The 7,062-nt window shown below is 43.6% G+C and overlaps 1 long non-coding RNA gene across 1 annotated transcript; it reads left to right on the forward strand.

Annotated features, from left to right (window-relative positions):
• Nucleotides 1-2,912: 2,912 nt before the first annotated feature.
• LOC119864853 lies at nt 2,913-6,482 on the forward strand. The gene is made up of 3 exons (XR_005353127.1): nt 2,913-3,029; nt 3,158-3,225; nt 5,687-6,482. It is a non-coding gene; the product is annotated as an uncharacterized LOC119864853 (long non-coding RNA).
• Nucleotides 6,483-7,062: the final 580 nt, after the last annotated feature.

Here is a 7,062-nt window from a genome sequence, read left to right on the forward strand (position 1 = left end):
CCCCCGGGAAGGACAGAGCAGCCAGATCCTTCCCCAAGGCGACGTCGCGGGAGGGGCGGTGGATAGGATTTGAGAAAGTGGGGAAGCTGCCGAGGAAGCGTAGAGAAGACACCAGGAGAATGGAAGTTCTAGAAGGATCTCAGGCCACATGGCTCTGTGGCTTTCCTCAGCGGCTAAGGTTAGCAGGACGGAGACGAGAAAACAGCCGTCGCCTGTGGGTAGAGAGGCCTGGGCCTGGGGCAACTTCCGTCTTGATGCTGACGTCCTCCGGCCGCCACGCTGCTGAAGATGCCCGTGCCCGTGGAGAGAGCTTGTCCGGCCTCAGAGCCAGGCCCCGGGTCAGGGCAGTCACGGTCCTCTTGGCCTCGCTGGGGCCGAGGACGTGATCACCGGGCCTGGTCTCTGGGCCCAAGGACTTGATCGCTTGGCCTGATCACCGGGGCCCAAGGACGTGATCACCAGGCCTGGTCACCGGGGCCTAAGGATGTGATCACTGGGGCCCGAGGACGTGATCACCAGGCCTGGTCACCAGGGCCCGAGGATGTGATCACCGGGGCCTGATCACCAGGGCCCGAGGACGCGATCACCAGGCCTGGTCGCCAGGCCCGAGGACGCGATCGCCGGCTGGGTCGCGGGCCCTGGCATGGGGGTGGGCCTGCCTGGCCCTCCCCCAGCCGGGCCTCCGCCCTCCTGCTGCGCTGCCTCGTCCTCCTCTCACACAGCTGTAGAGACGCCGACGCCCCTCACAGAGTGTGCACGTGGTGAAAGTTAAAGGGAAACTACATGTCAGGTGGTCAGCCTGCGGCCTGGTGTGTGACACACGGTCAAAAACAGTATTTAACGGGGTTCTGCCCCCCCCACCCCCACAGCACCTTCCTCGTGGTCTTTCCCTAATATCCATGCTTTTCACTCTATTTCCCTTTCTGCGCCCCCCCACCCTACGTGGGCTCAAACCTGCCTCTCGGGGCGCCCGGGGGTTCAGGGCGTGACCCGGGTCGTGGGATCGAGTCCCCATCGGGTGCCCCGGGAGCCTGCTCCTCCCTGAGCCCACGTCGCTGCCTGTGTCGGGATCCCTCATGGATGAGTAAACACGACCTTGGGCGGACACAGACTCGGGACCCCCGGCCTCGGCGCCCCGTGCCCCCTCCAGCCTGCCTGCTGGGCCGCCTTGCCCTTCCCCGCCCCACTGCGGACACCTGCCCTCGGGCCTCGCGTGCAGCCCGCTCTTGAACACTCTGTGGCTTTTTAAAAAGTCAGAGGTGAGTGGGCGGGTGTCCCCTGGCCGAGGTGGCTTTACTGAGGACCAAGTGGGGCTCAGGGTGGCCTGCAGGCTCCAGCCCCTGCTTCCCTGTTGTTCCGACCTCCCGAGGAGGCCCGACCCCCGACTCCCCGACTCTCGGGGGGTGTCCTTTTAAAGAAATGGGTGGAATCTCACGCGAGACCCTGGTGACCAAGCGAGCAGAGCGCCCGTGGCCGGTGGGAGAACGGCAGGTGCCTAAGCGCTTCCCCAGAGGCTCGTGGGGCAGAGCTGGTGACTCCCCGTGACAGAGGGAACCCCAAAATTCGAGAAATGCTGAACTAGGCCACTTCTCTCCTTAGGCGTCCCTGTTTTTCTCCGTCCTCCTGCCCTCGCCCACGCCCCCAGTGTGCGCCCTGAGCCGTCCCCTCCCGACAGGCAGCTGCGGGGCCCCGAAAAAAATCACCCCGCCAGGGCAAGTCCTCCCTTCTCACTGGGGGAAACAGCTCCTTTGCTTAGGAGACAAATTTTTCTTTTGTTTTGTTTTTTTTGAATCACTTTTACACTTGATTCTTAAATTGGGCCCCATCGTCCTTACTACTGGGCCTCAGAGACGGAGCTGACCATCAGCAGGAGTCCTGGGCGTCAGGGCCCTCCTGGCCGGGGCCCCAAGAGCCCTTTCTCATCAGGTGGCTCATTCATTCATTCCTTCCCTTGTTCCCTTTTATATCCATCCCCCAATTCCAGCCCCCTCGTCCAACAGCCACTCTGATGTATTTATGTGAAATACAAATTTGGAGGATTTTACGTTTGTGTAAAATGTGGGTTCTTGAGCAGCCTGGGTGGCTCAGCAGTTTAGAACCTGCCTTCGGCCCAGGTGATGATCCTGGAGACCTGGGATCGAGTCCCACATCGGGCTTCCTGCATGGAGCCTGCTTCCCCTTCTGCCTGTGTCCCTGCCTCTCTCTTTGTTTCTCATGAATAAATAAATAAAATCTTTAAAAAAAATGTGGGTTCTTTTATACTGAGTATTTTAATTCACAAAATGGCATATGTCACATAATTTCTGACTAAACTTTTCCCCTCTGCCTATGTTTTGGAGACTCCCCATGGTGCTGAATGCACGTAGCTGCTACCTGTAACTGCCGCGTGCAGGTCCTGGTGAAAATTGATTCGTCCTTGTCTGTGCGCCTCCCCAGGGATCGACACCTGCAAGTCCTCCAGCCTCCTACTGCACAGACAGTACGGTGACAGTCATCTCGTGCATCCCTGTGGAACCTGTGAGGTTTTGGAGTGTCCACCAAGGGGGAGGCATGTCCTGCGTCACAGATTAAGCAGATGCTTATGTGTTGTCGTATCACTGGCCTGGATGACTGTGTCAGCCCACATTCCTACAGTCACGGGGGAGCCTTTCTATGATACCATATTCTCTTTTCTTTAAATTGTATTTATTTATTTTTTAATAATCTCTACCCCTAATATGGGGCTCTAACTCATGGCCCAGAGATCAAGAGTCACAGGCTCTGCCAACTGAGCCAGCCAGGCCCCCCTGATACCACAGTCTTTCCAAAATTTTTCATTGGTCAGACTCTAATTTTTGCCAGTCTCATTGACATAAATTAATACCTCGCTTTTATTCGCAGTTTTGTGAGAATTATTCCAACTCCGCTGCCCAGGATTTTATGAGATTTTTTTTTTCGACTGTCTGAAACTGTCAAGGAACAACTATGAAATTCTTGGAGTCGCACAGGCCAAAATGTGCATATGATAAATCAGTGAGTGTTGCAACTGTGTGAGTATATTTTGCTAAGCGATATTGAATGAAAAACAGAAAACCACCACATCCAAAGAACACCCTGGTATTATTTGCTAAAAATTGAAATGTTCATTTTATCATTCTCTGCATTCTTTTTGTAACAGGAAATGACTTCTGAACATACTGCCTCATCTGTCATTGTCAAGGATTAAATATGAACCAAATTTGCAAGGTATTTTTTTTTTAAGTTTGCTAGAGCGGAATAATGTGATTGTCAACACTTTTAAACACTTTATGACTTTGGAATCTTTCCTTAAAAAAAAAAACACATTGTCGAACTAATTAAAATTGGTCATGAATATTAATGTTTGAGTTGAAAACAACTGCCACTAGGTGGCAAACAATCTACACATAGAATTATACAAAAGAGAAAATTATAAATACACTACCATATATGCATATTATACTAGACAGTGAAAAAATACATAGTTAATACAGTATCTTCTATGTATTGTTAATCATAACACCACTGGAAACATAGGCATAATGGTGCAAAGAGTAACAAACATATTGTAAAAAATTAAATGAAAAAAAAAAAACAGTTTTTTAAGAGAATTAGAATAGCGCATCTTTAGCCTTACATCTAACATTTGTCCTTAATGTGGAACGGGCACATGGACTTTTATCATTTATCTCATCTGTACTCTCAAAGTAAGACATCTCTCTGTGGTTGAAGATACATTGATGATGAAACACTATGGCCCTGAGTGACCTTGAACTTGTCCTAGGGCTTCTTGTCTGGTTTCTATACAGTTATCAGTTTTGATATCATGTTGGATGGAGAAGGAGAGAAGTACTGTTGGGATTTTTCCCTCACCATTTGATTCAACCATCTTGGAAATGGAAAAAGTAGGATGTTATGCTGAAGAATGTAGACTCTGGTGCTAGACTACCATGTTTGAATGTTAGCACAATACCTCAAATTGTGTAACTGTGGTAGATTGTATTATTTATTCCTCTCAAATAATACTTTTTCCTTCTTGTAAGAGGATGATATGTTCTTCACCCTATTGCTCTTAGGCTTGACTGTGTGTGTGCTTTCACCAGTGGTAGGTGAGGAAACACAATGTATATCGTATCCAGCAAGTGGTTTTAAGAGTTGCTGTAGGTTCCCATCGTCTCTCTAGCTCTCTCTCTGTAGACCAAGAAAATGGGGTGTACCTACTAAGAGTTGGCTACTTCTTCAGCCTAACGTCTGGAGGGAGAAGAGTCATAAATAAGAGCTAAGGAAAATGACATGCAAGTACAAAATATAACATGACTTAAAATAAGTATACATTATTATAAACTATTGGAATTTTGAGGTTATTTATTTATTTTTAAGCACAGCATAACCTAGTGAAAACTATTACAATGACTTTGGGTTAGTTTCTTCACCTATAAAATGGAGCTGATAATATTCATCTCACTGGCCTTGGGGGATTGAATAAGCTAACACATATAAGAATATAGAATAATAAATTGCATCATAGTGGATACATATCTTTATTTAAATAGTCTAAATGTGTATGCAATAAGAACTTTCATTTATTGAATGACTATTATAGTCTAGGAATGTTTTACTCATGATTTTATTTAATTATATAATACCTTTCTAAAGTATTGACATTCTTTTTTAAAAAAAGATTTTATTTATTTTAAAGAGAGAGAGTGCACATGTGAGAGGGGGTGGGGTAGGGAAGATAGGGGCTGAGGGGGTAGGGCAGAAAGAGAGGGAGAGGGACAAGAAGACGCTATGCTGAGTGCAGAGCCTGATGTGAGGCTCAATCTCATGATCCTGAGATCAAGACCTCAGCCAAAACCAAGATTCAGACACTTAACTGACTGAGCCACTCAGGTGCCCCTAAAGCATTGACATTCTTATTTTATAGAAGAAGAAACTGAGGCTCAGAAAGACCTCTTAATTCAATGATTATCCATTTGTTTGTGGCTAAGGACTAATTATGGGGTGTGGTTTTTTTTTTTTTCCCTCTAGTCACAGACTTATACTTTTAAAAAATACAACAAAAATGAGCTATTAGAAAAATGCAATGAAATTAAAAAATTTAAAAAGACATACAAAACAGAATTCCAATTTTATTATTAGATTCAATAAATATAAAATTACATTTTAATTAATATCATTAAAACAAGCAATAATTTTTTTTTAAAACAAGCAATAATTTTTGAAATCTCAAAAACTAGCCACATTACTCAGTGAGATTATGCATATCTATGACTAATGGAAAATAACTATTTTACTCCTGATTTTTTTTTTTACCATTTCATAGTTGTAACTAAACAAAAATTATGAATGGAAAGCAATTTCCCAAAATAAACATCTATAAAAGTACTTTAAACTACACACAGTTTCTAATATGACAAATAAGCTTGCTCCTTATTTGTTAGCTAATCGAATCTACTTTTGTTTTAATAACACTCAGTAGAGTCACAAGTCTCACAGACCTGTGTTGATGGGAATGGAAGAAGAGATATTAAGGCAATTTCAGGATATTTATTTCTAACTTTAATCAAAAACGAAGCAAATGATGCAGTGTATTTAGAATTTATATTTTATCAGAAGCCAAATCCAACAATTTATCCTGTAGAGTTATGGTAGATCCTCTGCCCCTTATCTGCGGTTTCACTTCCAGGGGTTTCAGTCACCCCATCAGCCACCGTCCTGGAGCAGATGATCTTCATCTGACGAATCGTCAGAAGGTCAACAGAAGCCTAATGCTGCGTCAGAGTGCCTACATCATTCTGATGAACCGCCAGAGGGTCGTAGATGCCGAACACTACCTTACTATATCTGTGTCATTCACCCCACTCTGGTCCTCACTTAGGCGTGCTATCATCTCGCATCATCACAAGAAGGATGAGGACAGTCCAGTATGGTATTTTGAGAGAGACCACAGCCACATAACTTATATTACAGTATATTGTTGCAATTGTTCTGTTTTATTATTAGTTATTATTGTTGATCTCTTACTGTGCCTACTTTACAAATTGTTTTATCATAGGTATGTATGTATGAGAAAAAGCATACAATATTTAGGGTTCGATACTATCCATGGTTTCAGGCATTTACTGGGAGTCTTGAAACCTCTCCTTTGCAGATAAAGGCAGGACTATGATATAGCTGAAGTTAAGCTATTTTTTAGTGAAATTAAAAATTTTCTCATTTGACACTTCTGGATTGCAGTTGACAACTAACCTGAAAATACAAATGTCATAACCAGGTCCTCCTGTGCACAATGAGTAGGCATCTTTGAGTTGTGTAGTGTGAGTCCATGTAAGATTCATCACGTGACTTCAAAAATGAAACTGTTCCGTATTTTCTTCATTGAGATTCAGCAACACTATCAAGAGACTGAGCATATTACGTTAATCATACTGGTATTAAAATAAAAGCTTAATAAAAAAAAACAACGGCCAAATAAAAAAGAGACTGAGCATATTGACCACTCTCAAATGTTTTCTCTTGTCTTTTAAAATTTTTTTTATTCCATTTATTCTTATTTCATTTATTTAAATTGAGATATAATAGACACATAGCATTATATTGGTTTCATGCGTACGGCATAATGATTTGATATTTGTATATATCATGAAATGATCACCACAATAAATCTAGTTAACATCCATCACCATACAGTTAGAATTTTTTTCTTTGTGATGACAACTTCTAAGATACACTTTTCTAGTAACTTTAAAATATGCAATATAGAATTATTAATTCTAATCATCACACTGTACATTATCTTTTCAAATATTTTTGTTTATTTAAAAGATTTTTTATTTATTTATTCATGAGAGACACAGAAGGAGAGAGAGGCAGAGACACGGTAGAGGGAGAAGCAGGCTCCATGTAGGGAGCCTGACCCGGGCTCGATCCCAGGTTTCCAGGATCACGCCCCAGACTGAAGGCGGAGCTAAACTGCTAACCCACCAGGGCTGCCCTCAAATATTTTAAAAATGTTATAAGTTTTTTTAAAATGCAGAGTATAATATTCATATATTGAGAATA

The sequence above is a fragment of the Canis lupus genome, chromosome 1 (assembly GCF_011100685.1).
Source record: "Canis lupus familiaris isolate Mischka breed German Shepherd chromosome 1, alternate assembly UU_Cfam_GSD_1.0, whole genome shotgun sequence".
NCBI lineage: Eukaryota > Metazoa > Chordata > Mammalia > Carnivora > Canidae > Canis > Canis lupus.